A 23,843-nucleotide genomic window follows, 5' to 3' on the forward strand; every position below is an offset into this window, starting at 1 on the left:
TCTTCCTCCATGTCCCCCTCTGTTTTTCCTCCGTGTCCCCCTCTGTTCTGCTGCCTTTCCCCCTCCGTTCTTCCTCCGTGTCCCCCTATGTTCTGCTGCTGTTCCCCTCTGTTCTGCTGCTGTCCCCCTCCGTTGTTTCTCAGTGTCCCCCTCCGTTGTTTCTCAGTGTTCCCCTCCGTTCTTCCTCCATGTCCCCCTCTGTTCTTTCTCCGTGTCCCCCTCCATTCTTCCTCCGTGTCCCCCTCCATTCTTCCTCCGTATCCCCCTCTGTTCTGCTGCTGTTCCCCTCCGTTCTTCCTTCGTGTCCCCCTCCGTTCTTCCTCCGTGTTCCCCTATGTTCTGCTGCTGTTCCCCTCTGTTCTGCTGCTGTCCCCCTCCGTTCTTCCTCCGTGTCCCCCTCCGATCTTCCTCCATGTCCCCCTCTGTTCTGCTGCTGACCCCCCTCCGTTCTTTCTCCATGTCCCCCTCTGTTCTTCCTCCGTGTCCCCCTCTGTTCTTCCTCCGTGTCCCCCTCTATTCTTCCTCCGTGTCCCCCTCTGTTCTGCTGCTGTTCCCCTCTGTTCTGCTGCTGTCCCCCTCCGTGTCCCCCTCCATTCTTTCTCCGTGTCCCCCTCTGTACTTCCTCCATGTCCCCCTCTGTTCTGCTGCTGTTCCCCTCTGTTCTGCTACTGTCCCCCTCCGTTCTTTCTCCGTGTCCCCCTCTGTTCTTCCTCCATGTCCCCCTCTGTTCTTCCTCCGTGTCCCCCTATGTTCTGCTGGTGTCCCCCTCCGTTCTTCCGTGTCCCCCTCTGTTCTTCTGTGCCCCTCATACTTTATTTTTTTCCATATTTAAAAACTCTTACAGAAAACATCTTTCTGCTGCTGTCCCCCTCCAGTTTTCCTCTGTGTCCCCCTCCATTCTTCTGCTGTCCCCCTCCAGTTTTTCTCCGTGGCCCCCTCCGTTCTGCTGCTGTTTTCCTCCAGTTTTCCTCCCTGTCCCCCTCTGTTCTGCTACTGCCCCCCCCTCCAGTGTTCCTCCATGTTCTCCTCCGTTCTGCTGCTGTCCCCCTCCGTTCGGCTGTCCCCTCCATTCTTCCTCTACTTTCAGTGTCACTTACAACTCCTCCTCTGTTCCTCTTTCTGTTGGGGTACCCCAAGGCTCCGTCCTTGGGCCTCTCCTATTCTCTCTTTATACCTCTTCCCTGTGTCAGTTGATAACCTCATATGGCTTCCAATACCACCTCTATGCCGATGACACACAGATCTCTCTCCCCTCTTCAACTAACCTCCTCGATCTCCTCATGGATCTTAAACTTACTGAATGACATATTGGTATGGATGTCACAGTCACACCACTTCCTCAAACTCAGTCTTACTAAAACGGAGCTTGTTACATTTCCTCTTTCCCGGTCACCCCCCCCCCCATGATTTTACCATTATCATTGGGTGTCATCCTTGACTCTGACCTCTCCTTCAGCCCCCACATCAGTGTTGCCAACCGTCAGTATTTAGTGGCAGCCAGTAAAAAACAGGCAATTTTCTCCTGCAAGTAAATGTAAAAAAAATGCCAGTAAAAGTAAAAGGTTGCCAGTAAAAAATATGGCTGTGACGCTCTGCTTGGTCCAGAGCCTGTTGAGACCATCTGAGTGCCTTCTACAGTGTGATCGGGCAGCTCAGGCGGTGCAATGGAGCCAAGCAGAGCAGCCAAAGCCTTGTGTGTGGGTCTGCGGTATGGAAGCCAGATAGGCTGGGACCATCGGTGCTGTTTTGACTGGAGTGGACTGAAGGGACCACTTGGCTTGGTGAGAGACTGTCACTGTGACTCAGGAGGGGACGTATTGTGTCAGCGAGGTCACATCCTCATCTGTGTTGCTGCACACTGCTGTCAGTGTCACTATAAGAGTCCATTTTATGTGTGCTGCCCATTCTAATTCCCTGCCCTCCTGAGTCATGTCCTTGAGCTATTTACTTACTATATCAAAAATAAAATAAGAAATATGTTGTTTGCCTTATTATCTACCTTAAATCATATTGCTAATTGCATATTTTATATATTTGTAGCCTAAATACTCTAATTTGCACTTAAAAATGTAATTTTGCAACTTTCGGAAATGCCAGTAAAACTTGGCTGTGCCAGTAAATTTTGGGTGTTGTGTCAGTAAATTTCAACCTGGTAGGTTGGCAACACTGCCCCACATCCAATCACTGGCTAAATCCTGCCGCCTTCACCTCCGCAACATCTCCAGAATTCGACCTTCCTGACTAATGACACCACAAAGCAACTTCTTCAGTCCTTGATTATTTCCCACCTTGACTACTGTAACTCTCTCCTTAATGGCCGACCCTTACGCAGGCTATCCCTCCTTCAGTCTATTATGAATGCTGCTGCTAGACTAATACACTCACTAACTCATCCGTGACTGCGGCCCCTCTCTGCCAGTCTCTTCACTGGCTTCCCCTGCCCCACCGTATAAAATTCTAAATGCTAACCGCAGCTTACAAGGCCATCCACAACATCGCCCCCATCTGCATCACCAACTTCATCTGCAGATATCGCAAAAATCATCCCCTCTGCTCCTCCCAGGACCTCCTGCTCTCTAGCTCCCTTGTTACCTCCTCTCATGCTTGCCTCCAGGACTTCTCCAGAGCCTCTCCCATCCTCTGGAATGCCCTGCCCGGGTATATCCGATCGGCCCCTACGCTGTCCACCTTTAGGAGATCCCTGAAAACTCACTTATTACAAGCAAAATGTATTTTGGGGTGTAGTTGCAAGTATGCATATGCTGTGTTAGAGAAATAACCTGAGAATATGACAATTTTGTGAAAACTAAAAATCTTGATTTTGCAAAGAATTGTGGTAAAATATGACAACTTGAGAAAACTCACCATGCCTCTTACTAAATACCTTGGAATGTCTACTTTGCAAAAAGTGGTAATTTGGGGGGTATTTGTACAGTCCTGGTTTGTTAAGCCCTGTACACACTATGAGAAAATAGGACAAACAATCGGCCGGTTCTCCTCAATGTTTCACATCAAGTCGGAACCGAGGATAGAAAAAATGCACAAAAATTCACGTGCGACAAAGGCTTTTTTGTTATTTGTTTATGAGCATGCGCAGTCTTTGGTATCTGCTATTTCTCGTACGAAAATCATACGAAATGGTCCATTCTGTTCCCATACCAGAAAAATGTCGGCGTTTTTCCCTTTGGAAATTTGTGTTCGGAATTGGCTGTCAAACGTTGTGTACACACTTTTAGAAAATTGTATGATTTTTCCTTGGACAAAAATGTTGGCCCGATTTTCTATATTGGCCATTAGTGTCTCAAGAAATGAGAGAGGCCATCAGTACATCAGGTGTGATCATTTTTCAATGAAACACTAGCTTGTAGACTCTCTGAGTTTTATTGCTGTGGAGTTCTGTGGCTTGTTGGTAAATACTTTGTATTACAAGTTGGCTTTCCCATTTCATACTACAGTTAATGTGTTTGGATCATCCCTATAGGATAATTTACACATCGTGCAACTGGTACTAAGATGGATAGCAGTGGGGATGAACAGGGGCCATCGACCTCTAAATCAAAGAAGATAAAGCGATTGTGCCGTTTTCGAGACTTATGGAAAACAACTTATACATGCATTACAGCAGTGACTGGTAACTATCATAGAGCATATTGTACTCTGTGTAGGCGCGAGTTTGGAATTGGTCATGGTGGTGAAGGTGATATCAAAATCCACATATCTAGTGAAAGTCACAAAAATGCTGATCGGGCTACAAAACAAAGTGGGATGCTTTCCAAATTCATGATTCCCTCTAAGGATATAGCAATGCAAGATGAAATTATTGCAGCTGAAATATCAATGGTTTACCATTCCGTGTGCCACAGTCATTCATATAGATCTTTGGACTGCACCATGAAACTACTTCCTGTTATATTTCAGGATTCTGCTAAAGCCACTAGGATGTCATGTGGCCGTACCAAAGCTGAAGCCATTGTAACAAACGTGCTGGCTCCTTACAGTGTGGAAATGGTAGTCAAAGATTTGAAAAACAGCTATGCGTATTTTAGTGTTGGATCGGATGCATCTAACCATGGACACACCAAACTTTTCCCCTTAGTTCTGCGTTACTTTAAACCCTCCAAAGGAGTGGTAACAAGCTTATTGGATTTTTATGAAGGTGAGGAAAGTGCTGCTGCAATTTCAGAGCAAATTTTAAATGTGATTACAACAAATGGCCTATCTGTGGATATGATGTCTGCTTATTCCGCTGACAATGCAAGTGTGAACTTTGGTAAGCATAATGGTGTGTACCAGAAGCTTCATGCTGTAAATCATCGGATATTGCCAGCTGGCTGCCCAGCTCACATACTGCACAATACAGCTAAAAAGGCTTCAGATGTCTTAAATTGTGACGTGGAAAGTCTAATTTTGAAATTATATAATTATTTTTCAATATCAGCCAAGAGAGTTGCCACACTAAAAGAAATGTTTGACTTTGTTGACCTTGAGTGGTCAGAACTTCTTCGCCATGTACCAACAAGATGGCTGTCTCTTTATCCAGCAATCGAGAGAGTTTTAAAAAATTGGCCAGCTGTAAAAGCTTACTTTCAGAGTATTGGTGAGGACGAAACACCTAAAGTAATATGGAAATTTATTGTGGATGAAGATAGTGAGACCACAGAACAGGACCAGTTCCTGAGTTATATCTCCAGTTTTTACACAACTGCTTGCCTATTTTTCAGACAGCCATATTAAAACTGGAGCGAAATGACTTAATTGCAGTTGATGTATATGAGATCATGACATCAGTCAAAGGCAAACTAATACAAAGACAGACAGACCATTTTTTTGGATATCTAGTAGGGAAAGCTTTGAAAAAATTACCTCACCTGCAAGCCCAAAAAATTGAATCAGAATTCCTAAAATTTTATCAAAAAGCTGTTCAGTATTTAGAACAGTGGTTTGAATTTTCAGACAAAAACTATTTGTCAAAAATTCAATGTCTAAATTTGAAGGAGAACCTTACATTTGATAACCTGGTGGCATCAGTTGAAGCTCTGAATTTAGACTCTGTTTCAATAGATGACCTTTACGAAGAATTTGCTTGCGTTTGTCCACACTTGCAAACGGTTTATACCAGTACTGAAGCAGATGATGATCTCAACACCGATGTTAAATGGTCAACAATATTCACGAAGGCTGGACCTGACAAACTGCCAAACCTCTTGAAAGTGGTATCATTTGTTGTTAGCATCCCATGCTCAAATGCAGCAGTTGAAAGGGTCTTCAGCATGATGGGAATGTGCTGGTCTGACACAAGAAATAGATGCAGCATTGATCTAATAAAATCTGAACTTCAGGTGAAAATCAATTTTGACATGGGCTGTCAATCTTTTTATAGTTTCGTGAAACAAAATAAAAAACTCTTGCAATGTGCAAGAAGTGACAAGAAATACACTTTTAGACATCAGTGTTGAAAACAAAAGATACTCAGGTGGTGTCGTGTGGTCTGAAGGATTTGATTATGGTCATATTGCCATGTGAGCTGAATTAGACACAGCATTAATATTTCAGCAACATTATATTTGCAATTGACTGTTTTGTAAGTTTTATATTTTCAAAAATATATTTATAGTAATATATCTCTGTTATTTAAGAAAAAAGTGGATTTTTTGTGGTTTATTATATATGGTTGGTTACTAGTTTATACCTAATTTCTAAAAGTTCTTGCTGGTTGAGAAAACAATAAAAATAATCTGTTAATTTATTGCAACTTGTTCTGTTTGTTTTTTTGTTATTTCTTAAGATATGTCTAACACATTTAAAAGTATGACCTGTGATTGTGTGCAGGGCAAATACTGAACAATGCACAGGCAGATATGTTTATAGCAATCTTAAGCATAACTTTGATGCAGTGAACTTGCCAGAGTAAGTGATGTACAAAGTACACCGTTGTCACTAAGTGACTTAATTAAAGCAGGTGTACATTGCATACCTGTCTAAACTGGTTACCACTGTTTGCTTTTTTTTCCCCCAAAAAATTGGCAAAAAAGGTCCCTGAATGGCAGTTTGGAAATGTGGTCACCCTAGTGTGGAGTGAGCTGTGTTGGAGTCTATATTATCATTGTCAGGAACTTTCCTTAATGTAAGATGTATTACTGTCCGTCACCTATGAAGAGGCTAATGTCTGTACCTACTGTAATGCCTTGTTATAACTGAGTTGCTCAATAAACTTGTGCTGTTTAAAAAAAAAAAAAAAAGAAATGGACCATGTTTCAAATTTTTCTGCCAGAACTCCGCCGGACCCAGTTCCTACCGAGAAATCCGCTCGTGTGTGTGCTAGTCCGACGGACAAAAACCGATGCGAGGGCAGCTGTTGGCTACTGGCTATGAACTTCCTTATTCTAGTCCGGTCGTACGTCATCACATTAGAATCCGTCGGACTTTGGTGTGATTGTGTGTGGCCAAGTCCGTTCATTCGGAAAGTCCGTCAGAACTCTGTCAGAACTCCGTCAGAACTCCGTTGAAAGTCTGTCGGACCTAAGTCCGGTCATGTGTACGCGGCATTACAGACCACTTTTACCTACAGCTAAGCCTAGATTAAGGCTTACCTGTAGGTGCAAGAAATATCTCCTAAACCTACACGATTTAGGAGATATTTTCAAAAGACAGGCACCGATGTCTATGGCGCATGCGCCGTAGACAACGGTGCACAGGTGCACTGAACGTGCCGTTTCTAATGGCAATCGTGACGTCATCGCGGCTCCGGCCAATCACAGCACCGGAGCCGCGATACCCGGAAGGAAGATGGGCACTTCGTGGAAGGAAGATGGGCACTTCGTGGAAGAGGGGACAGCGGTGACATCGCAGGCTCCTGTGTCAGGTGCAATGCATAGTAGCCCATTATGCTTTACCTTTGCAGGGATACAATGAGGAAGTAAAACCCATCAGGGTTTTCTTCCTCTTTAACCACTTCAATACAGGGCATTTATACAGCTTCCTTACCAGACCAATTTTTAGCTTTCAACGCTCTCACACTTTGAATGCCAGTTACTCAGTCAAACAACATTTTTATCACTTTTTTCATACAAATAGAGCTTTCTTTTGGTGGTATTTAATCACCACAGGGTTTTTTATTTTTTGCGGCATAAGTGAAAAAAGAGCGAAAATTTTGAAAAAAAAACACTTTTTTTTGTTTCTATGATAACATTTTGCAAATAAGTCATTTTTGTTCATAAATTTGGGCCAAAATTTATACGGCTACATCTCTTTGGTAAAAATAAACCAAATTAGTGGATATTATTTAGTCTCTATGAAAGTTATAGAGTCTACAAGCTATTGTGCAAATCATTAAAAATTGATCACATCTGATCACACCTGATGCACTGACGGCCTATCTCATTTCTTGAGGCTCTGAAATGTCAGGAAAGTACAAATACCCCCCAAATGACCCCCTTTTGAAAAGTAGACAGTCCAAGGTATTTAGTAAAAGGCATGGTGAGTTTTTTGAAGTTTTAATTTTTTCCCACAATTCTTGGGAAAAAGAAGAATGTTTTTTTTTGTTTTTTGTTTTTTACAAAATTGTCATAATAACAATTTATTTCTCATACACAGCATATGCATACTTCCAATTACACCCCAAAATACATTCTGCAACTCTTCCCGAGTATGGCGATACCACATGTGTGGGACTTTTAAGCTCCGTACACACTATCAGATTGTCTGCTGAGTTTTTCCTTCAGATTTACCAAAACCATGTAGCTTCTAGGCCTGCCTGATTGCATACACATTGAAACTCCTAAGGTTTGACCTCATATTATATGGTTTTGGTAAATCTGAAGGAAAAACTCAGCAGACAATCTGATAGTGTGTACGGGGCTTTACACAGGCTGGCCACACAGAGAAGTCCAAAATGCAGGGAGCACCGTAAGGGGTTCTAGGAGCATAAATGACACCTCTAATTTCCTAATGACCTATTACATTTGTGAAGGCCCTGGAGCACCAGGACAGTAGAATTATCCACAAAATTACCCCATTTTGGAAAGCAAACCCCCCCAAAGTATATTTTATGAGGCATAATGAGTCTTTTGAACAGTTAATTTTTTTCCACAAGTCTTCGGAAAACATGGAAAGAAAATGAAAACATATTTTTTTTACACAAAGTGGTCAGTACATATTTCTATCGCAAAGCATGTACATAGCAAAAATTACACCCCGAAATACATTCTGCTACTCATCCTGAGTATGGCGATACTACATGTGTGTGACTTTTACACAGCGTGTCCACATACAAAGGCCCAACATGCAGGGAGCGCCGTCAGGTGTTCTAGGAGCAATAATGACACCTCTAATTTCTAACGACCTATTACATTTGTGAAGGCCCTGGAGCACCAGGACAATGGAATTACCCACAAAATTACCCCCTTTTGGAAAGCAAACACCCCAATGTGTATTCTATGAGGCATGGGCTGAAAATAGGTACTCGGATACTCTGACGGGCTGGTGACAGGTACTATGTTACTCCGACGGGCTGGTGACAGGTACTTGGGTACTCCGATGGGCTGGTGACAGGTACTCGGGTACTCCGACAGGCTGGTGACAGGTACTCGGGTACTCTGACGGGCTGGTGACAGGTACTCGGGTACTCCAACGGGCTGATGACAGGTACTTGGGTACTCTGACCGGCTGGTGACAGGCATTCGGGTACTCAGATGAACTGTGACAGGTACTCGGGTACTCAGATGAACTGTGACAGGTACTCAGATGGGCTGTGACAGGTACTCAGGTACTCGGGTACTCAGATGGACTGTAACAGGTACTCAGATGGGCTGTGACAGGTACTCGGGTACTCAGATGGGCTGGGACAGGTACTCGGGTACTCAGATGGGCTGGGACAGGTACTCGGGTACTCAGATGGGCTGTGACAGGTACTCGGGTACTCAGATGGACTGTGACAGGTACTCAGATGGGCTGTGATGGGTACTCAGGTACTCGGGTACTCAGATGGGCTGACAGGTACTCGGGTACTCAGATGGGCTGTGACAGGTACTCGGGTACTCAGATGGGCTGTGACAGGTACTCGGGTACTCAGATGGGCTGTGACAGGTACTTGGGTACTCAGATGGGCTGTGACAGGTACTCGGGTACTCAGATGGGCTGGCAGGTACTCGGGTACTCAGATGGGCTGTCAGGTACTCGGGTACTCAGATGGGCTGACAGGTACTCGGGTACTCAGATGGGCTGACAGGTACTCAGGTACTGGGGTACTCAGATGGGCTGACAGGTACTCGGGTACTCAGATGGGCTGACAGGTACTCAGGTACTCGGGTGCTCAGATGGGCTGGGACAGGTACTCAGGTACTCGGGTACTCAAATGGGCTGACAGGTACTCGGGTACTCAGATGGGCTGACAGGTACTCGGGTACTCAGATGGGCTGTGATGGGTGATGACAGGTACTTTGATGGGTGGTGACAGGTCCTCTTTATTGGGGGGGGGTTAATGTTGGTGTACACTGAGCGGTAACAAGATGTTAACACAATCTCCTCCTCACACACGATCAGTGTGTGAGGAGGAGAACCCGGTAACATCTCGTTACCGCGGTTTGTTTACATTCTGTGACCGGCTGTGATTGGACACCGCCGGTCACGTGGTAAAGAGCCAATTTCATTGGCTCTTTACTGCGATCGGGGTTGGGCTGTGTCAGGGTGACAAGCCGCATCCCTGATCGGCGCTCTGCACACGCCCTAGGTGCGTGCACGAGTGCTGTAATGGCATAGTACATGCGACCGGCTGTGATTGGACACGGCTGGTCACATGTATGGGGGGGAGGTCGATGGAGAGGAAAATCCCACAGATCGGGGATGGGCTGTGACCGAGGGACACAGCTCATCCGCGATCGCCGCGCTGCGGGCCCAATACCGAGGCCGTCATATGACGTCCACCCAGGATGGGAGATCCCATCTGTGGCCGTCATTTGACTATGGCCCGGTATTGCAGTGGTTAAAAAGACATGTCATACAATGATTCTCTGCTTTCTACAATTTATAAGCCATGAGCGCAAACTGTTGGCACTATATAAATCCTGTATAATAATAATAATGAGGTCTTAAAAACATACCCTTTATTTTAGGCCAGCTTTACATTTGTGTGTTGGGGTAATGTGTGTGAGTATTGGTGGACACTAAAAATACTTGCTGAACCCTCTGCACACTGCTATACCCTTTCAAGCAAACTTTGCAATAAAAATAGGGATATTCCAATAGGTCACAGAAGATTGCCCGGTGATTCATAACTCGCAGCGCGGCTCACGCATGCGCAGTGCGCACCCGGCTGTGAGGCCACAGCCAGGCGCCTACACTTGCAATGCCGGCACCGCAGAGAGGAGGGGGAGAGAAGCGAGGCTTTGGGCAGTCGCATCGCTGGACCATGGGACAGGTGAGTGTCTGTTTATTAAAAGTCAGCAGCTACACTTTTTGTAGCTGCTGACTTTTAAATGGGTGGAACTCCGCTTTAAGCTGGCCAACTGCATCAAAGTAATCCCCCTTTAGCCAGTCCTACTTTGCTTTGCCACTGCAAATGCTACAGTGGACACCATGCCAACCTGGGGCAAAAAGACATAAAATGGGGGAGAGCCACAGTTTAGGTATATTGCAATATGTGTCAACTAAATATTCCTACTTTTATTGCAACGTTTACTTGAAAGGGTATAACAGTATGCAGAGGGTTCATCTAGTATTTTTAGTGTTAATGCGGTCACACCCCTTAGGCAAATGGTAGATTATATACAAGGACAATCTATTGGGATCTGAGCACAGGCATATCTTGTTTCTATTATATTGCAGGTCAGTGGCCAGACCTAAACCGTGTAGCTCTCCCCCCCCCCCCCCCCCCCATTTTGTGTCTTTTTGCCCCAGGTTGGCATTGAGTCCACAGTAGCATTTGCAGTGGCAAAGCAGAATAGGACTGACTAAAGAGTGATTACTTTGACACAGTCGGCCAGCTTAACCACTTCAGCCCCAGAAGGATTTACCCCCTTCCTGATCAGAGCGTTTTTTGCAATTCGGCACTGCGTCGCTTTAACTGACAATTGCACGGTCATGCGATATGGCTCTCAAACAAAATTGGCATCTTTTTTCCCACAAATAGAGCTTTCTTTTGGTGGTATTTGATCACCTCTGTGGTTTTTATTTTTTACGCTATAAACAAAAAAGGAGCGACAATTTTGAAAAAAACACATTATTTTTAACTTTTTGCTATAATAAATATCCCCCAAAAGTATATAAAAAATTTTTTTTTCCCTCAGTTTAGGCCGATACATATTCCTCTACATATTTTTGGTAAAAAAAATCACAATAAGCGTTTATTGATTGGTTTGCGCAAAAGTTATAGCGTCTACAAAATAGGGGATAGTTTTATGTCATTTTTATTAATAATTTTTTTTTTACTAGTAATGGCGGCGATCAGTGATTTTTATCATGACTGCGACATTTTGGCGGACACATTGGACAATTTTGACACATTTTTGGGACCATTGGCATTAATACAGCGATCGATGCTATAAAATTGCATTGATTTCAGTAAAAATGTCACTGGTAGTGAAGGGGTTAACCACTAGGTGGCAGTGTAGGGGTTAAGTGTTCTTAGGAGCATGTTTCTAACTGTATGGGGGCGTGGCTGTGTGTGACACCACACTGATCGCTGCTCCTAATGACAGGGAGCAGACGATCAGTGTGCTGTCACTAGGCAGAACGGGGAGATGCTGTTTACATCGGCATCCCCCCCTTCTTGAGCTCCGTGACACAATCGCGGGTATCCTTGTGGCAATCTAGTCCGCGCGACCCCCGACCATGGTCATGGAGCACATTACTTTACATGGGTACGTTACTTTGCCTAGCAGTAATATTGTGCTGATGTATATTTACAGGAGCTGGTCGGGAACCGGTTAACCACTTCCAGCCCAAGGACATCATATGACGTCTTTGACTTTCAGTGGGGATATCTGAATGATTCAGATATAATCTTTTAGAGCCGGCGATTCTGTGCACCGTAAGAACAATCATAGCAGCAGTTCAGGCGCTTGATCTTTCTTACAGGCGGCGGGAGGGGACGCCCGTGCTATTGGCGCAATTTTAAAGTGTGACATGTTGAGTATCTATTTACTCGGCATAACTTCATCTTTCTTTTATACAAAAAAATTGGGTTATCTTTACTGTTTCGTTATTTTTTAATTCATGAAACAGTTTTTTTTTTTTTTTTTAAGTGTTTGAAAAAATTTTGCTCATATACCGTGTGGCATAAAAAGTTGCAACAACCGCCATTTTATTCCCTAGGGTGTCTGCTAAAATTATATATATAATGTTTTGGGGTTCTGAGTAACTTTCTAGAAAAAAAATTATGATTTGTACATGTAGGAAGAGAGGAGTGCCTGAATAGGCCCGGTAATGAAGTGATGGTTAAACATGTATTGAAATATATGTGAACTAAATCAGCATTTTTTCAACCAGGGTACCTTCAGGTTTCTTCAGGGGTGCCTTGGCAAAATTCATAAAAAATAAATAATTGTATACAAGCCAGCGGGTGGATCAAGCCTGCCTTTTTGATTACACAAAGCCACAGGTTTTCATTGTGCACCATTACAAACTTCTAGCAACCAGCATCTTAACAACCAATGACATCATGAGCATTTCCAGTGAGCATGGTTGGTGTGTGCCCCCAGATTTAAGTTTGAAAATCTGGTAAGCTTACTTTAAGAGTTCCACCCATAAAATGAACTTTACTTTATTCAACAGCAATAAACATAACCAGCGACATTTGGAAAACATAATTTTTTTTTTTACTTACTTTAACATGCCTATTGCTATGTGGTCCCTTGTAATCTGCCCCTTCCTTTCCGCGATGCCTAACGTAATTTCTCTTGGCGCCTGTACTCGATAGTGCTTACAGGAGATGTTTGTCATCATTTCCCTGGAGTCAGTGGGCAGCGCAAGGGCTAGAATTGCGGTATTTCAAAAACGGAAGTGATGCGGGCAAGAGCGGCTTTATAATGGTTGCCATCAGAACGGGGCAGGCATTTCCGACGACGACGCCCGTTGTGATGGCTCCGCTTGCCGTGCTTACTGCGCATGTGCGAGAACAGGCGGTGCATGCTGGTAATACAGCAGTGCCACAAGCAAAATGGAAATGCACTAACAGCAAAAATGTAAGGTCATTTTTCGTCTGCCCGGAAGTGGGTGCAAATACCTGTTAAACAGGTATCTACACCCCCTCCCCCTGAAAGGTGCCAAATGTGACACCATAGGGGGGGAGGGTTCCGAAAAGCGGAGGTTAAATTTTTGTGAACCTCTGCTTTAACCCCCGCTAACGGCCAAGAAAGAGTTAAAACAACCGGCAAAGTGTCGCTGCAGCAGCGGTTTGCCGGTGGTTCTGCTATGCTGCCCATTGATTTTCATGGGCAGGAGCGCTTTAGGAGAGGTGTATTCACCACTCCTAATGTGCTGTAAAGATGCTGCTGTCAGGACTTTTTTTTACAGTCCTGCTAGCGCACCACTCCAGCGTGAAAGCCCTCAGGGATTTCACATTCGAGAGACAGCAACGGCTCTTTCAGGGTGCTTTGCAGGTGCTATTTTTAGCTTTATAGCGCCTGCAAAGCGCCTCAGTGTGAAAGGGGTCTTACAGGTAGTGTCTGTATTATTTTGATCTCACAATTTATGTATCTCCCCCATTTTCATGTGGGTCTGCTAATTATAGAATCTGTCCTGTTAGGCTACTTTCACACTGAGGCGTTTTAAAGGCGTTTTTTGTGCTAAAAATAGCGCCTGTAAACTGCCTTCTCTGCAGCCCCAGTGTGAAAGCCTGAGTGTTTTCACACTGGTGCGGCGCACTTGCAGGACAGGAAAAAATAATTTCTGCAAGCAGCATCTTTGGAGTGGTGCGTGACAGAGCCTTAGAGGATCTCACACTGCAGATATACAGCTTGAGATTTCAAGTAGAAACATAATATATTATATGCTATATAACATCCACCTTTAAACGCTGCCACCCCTGCAAACCTGTGATAACATAAAATACTAGTAGTATTCCCTTAAACAAGATCTAGTCTCTGAATAGATGATATTTTCTCTATATTTCTCTGCTCCCTTTTTTGGGACCTCTGTTGTGTTACAATATCATAATTTCAGCAATACAAATCTAATACTGAGATGGAAATACATACACAGATGGCTGCAAATATGGAACCACAGCCAAATGTTTGTACTGGCCACTTATATTTCTGTCTTTTGTTATTTAAAAAATTTAATGAAAACGACATTAAATATAAAAAAAGAAAAAAAAAGAATGAAAATATGAGATTACTACTTATGGATTAGAACCAGGTTTATGGATTGCGCAAAAGCAACATCAGTTAAAGGGTTATTTCACCTCACAATGATGGTGCTGACCAATCAGAATAGATCGGTCTGTGCTGGAAGTACTGATGGAGAAGTGGGAGAAGAGTGGGGATTTCAAATCCCCAGAGCAATGGAGCTGCTACAGGGGTGCTGACAGTTGGGCAACCCCAGAGGTAAGTCCAGCGGGGACCTATGGCATGGGAAGCACGTTCAGTATTAGTTCACCTTTTTTCTGTAAAGGTGAACTAACATTTTAATAAAAAGTGCTTATAATAACTCTCAGAGTGTATGGTGTATAAGGTACATTCTCCCCAGAGTCCCCTATTGTCCTAGCACCAAAGTTGGCCGAATTCCCAGTCCTGGAATTTCCTACCTCCCAGAGCCTATTGAAAGTGAGAAGGGAAATTAAGAAACACTTTTGTATTTGTCACAAAATATGGATATGTGCCAAGACTTATGTATAGCTGGGTTTGTTCCTAAACACTTTCTGCACACTCAGTTCCTGGCAAAAATTCCAAAAGAAAGCAAAACCAACCAATTAGAGACAATTACTAAGCATTAACCTGTCATACAAGTGAAACATTTGTAAATACATATTACATGACAGAACACAATTGTACAGCTTAAAATTGGTTGGTAATGGTTGGTAATGGTTACTGTGAAAATAACGGTTATAAAACAACTTACTGCCAACTACATAATGAATAATTATAAAAGTAGATGACTGCGGGTAAAAGGTATACTACAGTCAAACATGAAATGTTATCACTTAAAGCCCAAGTGAACTTTCAGTTTATATCCATTACATATGTTTCAGGTGCATTAACCACTTGCCGACCGCCCTATAGCCGAATGGCATCTACAGTGTGGCCGGCCAGTCCTGGGAGGCTCATCATATGATATCCTCCTGTGATCGCGCCTCTGGACACAGCTGATCACAGATCGGGGTAAAGAGCCAATCAGCGGCTCTTTACCACGTGATCAGCTGTGTCCAATCACAGCTGATCACAGATGTAAACACAAGTTGGTTATTGGCATTAATTTCCTTGCGCTGGCAGCATGAGAAGAGGAGAAGAGAACTGATAACTGGCTTGTGTGAAAGGGACAACGGCACTGATTATCAGTGTCCTGATTATCAATGCAGTCCCAACAGTGCCCAATAGTGCTGCCAATCAGTGCCCTCCAGTGCTGCCAATCAGTGTCCATCAGTGCCTCATCATCAGTGTTAACTATCAGCAGTGTTGGTCATCTTACTTTAAAAAAGTAATTAGTTAAGTTACAAATTACTTCTCCCAAAAAGTAATTGCGTTAGTAACTCGGTTACTACATTGGAAATTGGAAATTAATTGGTAATTGGAATTACTCAGCAAAGTAACTGTGACAGGGGTGGCAGCGGTGGTACTTGAGGGGGTGGCAGCGGTGGTACTTGGGGGGGTGGCAGTGGTGGTGTACTTGGGGGGGTGGCAGGCAGCAGTGGTACTTGGGGGGGTGGCAGCGGTGGTGGTGCCATCCTCTCCCACTACCACCTCTGCCTCTTACTGATCCCATCCCCCACCACCACTGATCTCATCCCTACCATATCCCCCCATCACCTCTGTTGTAGAAGTGATGGTGGATGGGTAGGGATGGGATCAGTAAGAAGCAGAGGTGGTGGAGGACTTGGGATGGATCGATTGCACTGCAATTCAAATCGTGAGACAGTCACTTACTTGAATGCCTCCAGGGATGCCTTACCTCATGGGGAGAGAGAGAGACCCTCCCCTTCACTCGATTGGTGTCAGCTGGTCAGCTTTTCAGTGTCCGCCCCGCCTCCCTACATTCTCTCTCTCTGGATAGGCGGGGCAGGATGTGGCAGTCCAGACAGTCTCTCTGAGTCCCAGCCTATTTTCAGCTCAGCGGGCGAAAGCCCCCCCTCCCCGCAGCGGAACAAACGGCCAGACAGCGGGCCTCCCGGGCGGTAAATGTAATTGTGATAACGCCGCCCAAGTAATGGAAACTGAGTTACCATGAGGGGAAGAGTAATCTTTACCCTCTAAAGTAACTGCATAACTCAGTTTATTTTAACTGAGTTACTTACATCACTGCCTATCAGTGCTGCCTATCAGTGCCCATTAGTGCCTCCTACCAGTGCCCATCAGTGCAGCCTATCAGTGCCCATCAGTGCAGCCTCATCAGCATACATCAATAAAGGAGAACAATTACCTGTTTGCAAAATGTTGTAATAACATTTTCAGTCTTTAATGGTTAATTAGGAAATAATTAAAAACCCAGTGGTGATTAAATGCCACCAAAAGAACACTCTATTCATGTGAAAAAATTATAAAAATTTCATATAAGCACAGTGCTGCATGACCGCGCAATTCATTCAAAGTGCAACAGCGCTGAAAGCTGAAAACTGGCCTGGGCAGGAAGGGGCTAAAAGTGCCCTGTAGGCAAATGGTTAAAGTATAGGGTGCGCATAGCCATATAGTTTGTGTTCTTTAGAAAAGCTTGTCCCCTGCTGCAGAAAAGGACCCTTGGTCTCTGTGTGAAAGCAGTAGTTTCTTTTAAAGATCCAACACATGCCCTTTTGTTAGCAAAAGCTATCCAATCCAGAGGCAGCATAAACTGTGCGGATTGCAGAACTATAGGTCTGCCTTATGATGGGATATGTTGGACCTCTACAGAGACCACTGCTTGCACACAGAGAGCAAAGGGCCTTCTCTGCAGCTGTTCTACTCAGGCTGTGACCACTTTCTAAAGAAAACAAAGTAATATTTTGCTGTCACTATATTTTGATGCACCTGGAATATATGTAGTGGATGTAAAATGAAAGTTATACTTTCATTGGTTTTAAACCAAGTCAGAGGAGACTATCTACCTACTGATTATAAATTTCATCCCGGCATCCTGCTTGTGCACCTAGATGGCCTGTTGACCAAATCCCTACAGCTGCTGGTATCATGGGCATAGCATAAGGGGTTGCAGGGGTCACAATCGCAACCCCGCCCCTAGCTCCAGGGGGCCCCTGCAGCCTCCCTGTCATATTATCATAATAACCATAAATCCAGTTCAAATCTGCCCTAGGGCCCCACAGCCACGCTCCAGTACTGGGCTTCTACTTTGCCGTCCACAGTCTACACCCCTCTGTTCTCATTGGCTGGGGAGAAGCTGTGAGCCATTTCCTGAATGGAGAGGAGCACGAGGTGAGAACAGCCCAGGATGGGGAAGTGTCTGTGCTGTATGCTGGCAACATGGAATGGTAACCAAGCTCAGCGAGGCAAGAGGAGGAAAGTGCTGTCCTGTAGCCATGATGGGATTGATGCCATTGACGAGGTATGAAACTGCTTAGTGTCTCCTAGTGACCAGCTGGGATTCTCTGTACCCCCCACCCTGAGATGTCTGCTTACCCCACTTCCCTGACAACTGGGGAAAAGACACCCACCTCCGGGAGGTGACCTTCCCCCAACACCTGCCAACACTGACAGAGAAACCTTCAGAAATTGCTAAAACAAATCCTCCTAAGGGGCCTCTGAAGGGCTGCGGGCTCCAGATTTTGTGTCACGTGGCTTTGCCCTCCCAGATCTAAGTTGCCCCCCCCAAAAGCCCCCTGTCCCCCCCTCCACGCTGCATGCTATGCTATGCCCGGCTGCTGAGCTCCTTTCCCATTACAGCACTCTATAATTGTTCTCCTCCGCAGGTTTGAAATCACATTCCTTTAAATCACAGGCAGTTAGCCATGATCTGCACAGGGTGTATCTGCCTACTGCAACTACACTGCCATTCCGACCAGAGAATTTCACAGGTCAGAAGGGCAACATAAAACCCAGATACACCCTGTTAAGACTGACAGACTGTGTTTAAAGGAATGTGATTCCAGCCCTGTGTAGTGTGGGGGGGGGGGGAGCTGTATACAGTGCTGGGATGGGAAAGGAGCTCTGCCAAGTGACCTGCCAGGGGTCCCTGTCCTCCGATTTTCCAGCGGTGATCCCTGTCCTCTGATGTAAAGAGGAACTCTGGGATCTCCTAAATCTTAAGCCACTTTGAGTATCTTGGCATGCGGTGGATGTATCTGCTCACACTTTGGAAGTAGTGGGGGGGGGGGGGGCAGATCATCTTTTGCATCGGGGCACACAAGCTTCAAGCTACGCCTCTGGCTGGTATCCTTATCTTTGCAGACTAAAGTCTAAACTTGTATGAATATAATACATTGTTTTTACGATTTCACATCATTTCCTCTCTCTAAGCCTGCTATAGCCTTGTCTTAAGCTCCATACACACGATCAGAAATTCTGCCGGATGTGAGCATTTGGTCAGAAATTCCGACCGTATGCTCCATTGGACTTTTGCTGGCAGAATTCCAGCCAGCAAAAGATTGAGAGCAGGTTCTCTACTTTTCGGTCGGAAAAAGTTCAGATCGGAAATTCCGATCGTCTGTACAAATACCGACGCACAAAATTCCTACGCATGCTCAGAAACAATTCGACGCATGCTCGGAAACATTGAACTTAATTTTCTCCGCTCGTCGTAGTGTTGTACGTCACCACGTTCTTGACAGTCAAAAGCTCAGTGAACCTTTGTGTGACTAATGGTAGCAAGTAGTAAACAAATTTAGCTCACTGATCTCTATTTTTTTTAAACTCAGGATTGTTGTGGTGTACACAAATGTTACAGGTCACACACACTTTGCTTTGTTTATGATAATATTCTTGAGATCTGGTTTTTCCTCATTCTGACACACCTTGGTTTATATATAAAACTTCCCATAGGCAATGTTTTGTATGGGCTTAGCTACTGGCAAGTAACAATTCAAGTAAGCAGAAAAAACTTAAAATCTTTTAGAAAATCTAAATCTTAAACTATGTCTTTAAACTAGGGCTGTTACTGATTAAAATGTTGGTGTTCGATTAATCGATTTATTTTTTAATGGATTAATCGACTAATTTTGATTAATTATAACGCACATACAGATCCAACTACTTTTAGCTGATCTCCTTGCATTGCAACTCTGCATTAGTCAGTGGTAAATGTGGTATACACTATATACAATCACCCGACACTAGTTAGTTTCCACAATCCATGACTTAACTTCACAGTTCACACAAATACATTTTCAATTCAAACTGTAGTGCTGACGTAAGTAATTTTTTTCCCACAGTAGCGTGACAATCCCTCCACCTCCGGTCTAACTAATCACTCTCACCTTATGGCATGGACCCCTGTGCAAACAGGTGGTCATACAAGCTGGTATCAAAAGGGTTAACACAGACCATAAACTTCTCTCACGTCTCCTTAGATCTCAGCAAGGACGCCAGGTCATGGGAAGAAAGAAAAGATCTAAGTGCTCACCGTTTAAGTATAAGATTGAATTTTTGTGTTCAAACACAAACTATTCACATAAAGATGCTAAAAACACCGCATGTAAAGCCGACAATCGTGTTAGTTCCGTAGTGCAGCAGCAGGTGATGTAATGCGTAGATCCTCCCCCGTCCGTGTTACGTTTAATCAGAACTTCAACATCACTGGACTCCTCCCCCTTCCCTTCGTTAGCAGACAGAGGCACTTGGGGAAGGGGGGAGGAGTCCGGTGAAGGCGATGTCTGTGACGTCACCAGATGTCCGACGGAACTCCCTGAAGACCCAGAAGCCGACGGAGAGGTATTTTGATCGATTAAAAAAAATTAACGTTTAATCGAGGAATTAATCTTTAATTTCCATAGCCCTAATATATATATATATATTTTTTTTTTATTCTTCCTGTTATTATTACAAAACAGTTAGGCTCCAGTGAATAAACTGAGATTCAGAGTCATTCTGTGTGGACAGTATTTAATTCTCGGTTATATCGAAAGCCCCAAAAACAGTAAAAAAAATAGTGGCGCTGAAACTAATAAACTGCTATTCAAAGAAAAAACAAATATACGTGATACTCAAAAATAAATAATTGTGAAAATGTCAAAGTAAGTGACACCTAGTGATAAGTGAACTAACAATGATAAACCTGAAGAATGTCAATAAAATGTGATTGGTGCTCAAATTAACTAATGTACCAAGTATATCCTTATTAGAGTGACCAACACTAATGTGTAATTAGATGACAAGAGTCCATAAAGAGTATCCAAAAGATGTGAAAAATTATCCGTGACAAATTAATTCTGCTTTGTACTTCTTCCACCACACCTCCATGTTTGTGATTCCACTCCCCTTTAAGCCCTTGTACACACGGTCGGAGATTCAGATGGAATGTGTCCGATCGGACTGTATTGTCGGATAATCCAACTGTGTGTGGTCTCCATCGGACTGTTTCCGTCGGAATATCCGACGGACCAAGTTTTCCAACTTGTCTAAAAAAAATTCCGACAACATGCTCCGATCGGATATACTCCGATCATGTGTAGACGGACAAAGTGCCACACATGCTCAGATCAAATTCCTAGAACAAAGCTATTGGCTACTAGCCTGAACGTAGTCCCGTCGTAATGAAATAACGTCATCACGTTATGTACAATTGGATTTTCCGACAACTTTGTCCGACCGCGTGTATGCAACAGATTCGGACAAAATCCGTCGGACAAAATCCAACGGATTTGGTTGTCAGAATGTCCGACCGTGTGTACAAGGGCTAAGAAACGCACTCAACGAACTCCAAACTTCCACCAAAAGCATCCAGGGTCTCCACATGTAAATAAAAACGTGCTTTGATAGTGTAATAATGTACTAACAATTTAACAAAAATGTAAAACTTCTTTTGCACTCACATTTTACAAAATCACATAGAGTAGAGAAAATATAATCCACAGCAAGCACAATCCAAACAGTGTGAACCAGTGTGCTACGGTCACGGCACACCCAAGGTGTGCGATTGTTATGGCAACCTCACCCGCTCCTCCGAACCGGGCCCCCGCTTCCTGGTGCAGCGTGTCACGCCACTATGTCCCGTGTCACGCGTAGATGATTGCCGTAAAGCCATGCCCGGCCATGTTTCGTCACAAGGACTTAATCATGGGATTGGCTGTACGGCTAGGCAATCAATGCTTTTATATGCGCCATTCACATTATGGGCGGAAGTGAACAACAACACTCCTCGTGTCCCTACTCGTGTAATACATCAATCTTACATTCTCATATGGCACACAGATGGATACACAATTAAAAATGAACATGATTAAATGATCAAACAGCATACGACTGACTTATTATAATCATTTAAAACATAGATGCTAATCTGCAATAATGTTGTGCAAGAAATTATAACACCTTACACCTTGAGCAACATTGAAAACGAACTATATTAAAATCCGAATGCTCACATCTCATTAAATATCTGGTTGGAATTCTAAAACACAAATAAGACATAAAATTGAGCCTGCACTAAACATAGTGAAGCCTCACTAATCTACACTATATAGTATGAACATAATGCACCCCACTAATCTAGCATATATTTTACATAGGTAAGCTGAGCAGACAAGTGTAAGGAGTCCACAATTACAGTGGGCTTCACTGAAAGACAAAGCCACAACTAACAACTCTCACCTTCCCATTAACCATCACAATCTCCTTTCTCCCATGTTAAACTATTGGACATGGTGTATGAACATGCCCCTCCGCCATCAGTGAACATAGATAGAAGTATGTGGAGTGTATTAAATATGTCAGTACTTTACACCCCCATTACTACTAGATGAAGAGAGAGCAGGAAAATGCAAGCAACCTCTAAAAAAATCAATTTAACAAACTCAAAAATTATTGATGAAGCAGTTGAGGTCTACTTAAATGTTCAACCCTCTGGGAAAAAGGCATTTTAACAAAAAAGAGTTTCTCGTTGGAATAAATTCCTTATGCGATTCGAACCTCTCCAAGCAGGGTAAACCACATAAATTCCACAAAACTGCAGCAAACTGGGATCCTGGTTATGTTTTTCCTTAAAGTGAAGGGACACACAGTGTTATTTGAAACCATTTTTTATATTCGTTAAATGCTCGGAAACTCATGCTCTTATGCCGAGTACACACGACCGGACTTTCCCGGCAGACTTGGTCTGACGGACTCAGTCTGTCGGACAATCCGATTGTGTGTGGGCTAATCTGATCCTTTTTTAGTCCCATTTTACATCATCACGTTCAAAATGAACGGACTTTCAAATGGACTTAGTCCGTTCGTGTGTGGCCAAGTCAGTTTGTTTGGCAAGTGCGTCGGAACTCCACCGAAAGTCCGTTGGGAAGACCGTCGGAGCTAGTCTGCCGGAAAGTCCGGTCATATGTATGCGGCATTAGAAGCCTCTTGGTGCGCCCCACGTAGAATAACCCACAGGGGCACCATAAGGGATATACCACATATGATGAATTACATGTGATGAATTCCCTTATTTCAAAAGTTTCATTTTCATTATTGGTAATTTCAGTCATGTCCCTGTTGCTCACTTTGACAGTTCTGCAGCAAATACCGGTACATTTCCTGCATGGAAAAAATCCATTTAAATCTATTTTAATGAAAGTTTGACTTGGTGGATTCAAGATCTTTTTCACCACCCTGTTCCCAAAATTTGGGGCTCGCCTATAGATAAACTTTGGTTGTTGTGGTAAAACCTCCTCCAAATGTCTATCTCTACATAGAATGTACAAATATTTTTTTAAATCATTTCAATTTCTCTATATTGGCAATAAAAGTTCGATATAAATCCAGACTGGTGTTGGTCATTAGATGTTATACTTACTTTTTTCTTCAAACATTGTTCCCTTGGGATATTGGCAACTTGAATGATGTAATTTACAGTATTTGCCTTATATCACTTTTGTAGGAATCTTTCCTTCAATAAATTAGCTTTAAGGAAGTATTGATCCTGTTCTTTACAGTTCTGATGGACTCACTCATTTGTCCCTTACTGATAATTTTAATCCAAGCAGGGTGATGTCCTGATGGACAAAAAGCTGTTGTGGTCCGTCGGTTTAAAGTACACACACGTAGGGGCGGACTGACAACTCATGGGGTCCCAGGGCAATAGGAGATTATGAGGCCTCCAGGCAATTAAAGGTTATGGGGCCACACAGTATACACACACACAGTATACAATTACACAGTATACACAGATATGTTTCAATTGGCTGAGTAGGTACTGGAGAGGTGGGGCAGCTATAATCTCTGGATTTTTAGACCAAAAGGATGTCGGTAAGGGACATTTCGAAGACAGATGTAAGAAAAACACAGATTTTTACATGCTATCCCTGGTTTTACTGAGGCTGGCAACCCTGATGGGGCCCCCTAGTGGCCCAGGGCCCTCGGGCAGTGCCCGAGTGGCCGAATGGTCAGTCCGCCCCTGCACACACGTGCTCAGCCCATTCCCTCGTCAGGAACCATGAAACAGACAGAGACAAAAGTACAATCTAATCACACTTGTTTATTAATAAAAATAAAAAGATAAATAGGAAAAAGCGTAGTCAAGCAAGCCAGAGTCCAGTAGCCAGATCGGGTAGTCAGCCAGTCCAAAGTTCATAAACC

Source organism: Lithobates pipiens, unplaced genomic scaffold (genome assembly GCF_037356315.1).
Source record: "Lithobates pipiens isolate NorthernLeopardFrog02 unplaced genomic scaffold, aLitPip1_a1.2 Scaffold_19, whole genome shotgun sequence".
Taxonomy (NCBI): Eukaryota; Metazoa; Chordata; class Amphibia; order Anura; family Ranidae; genus Lithobates; species Lithobates pipiens.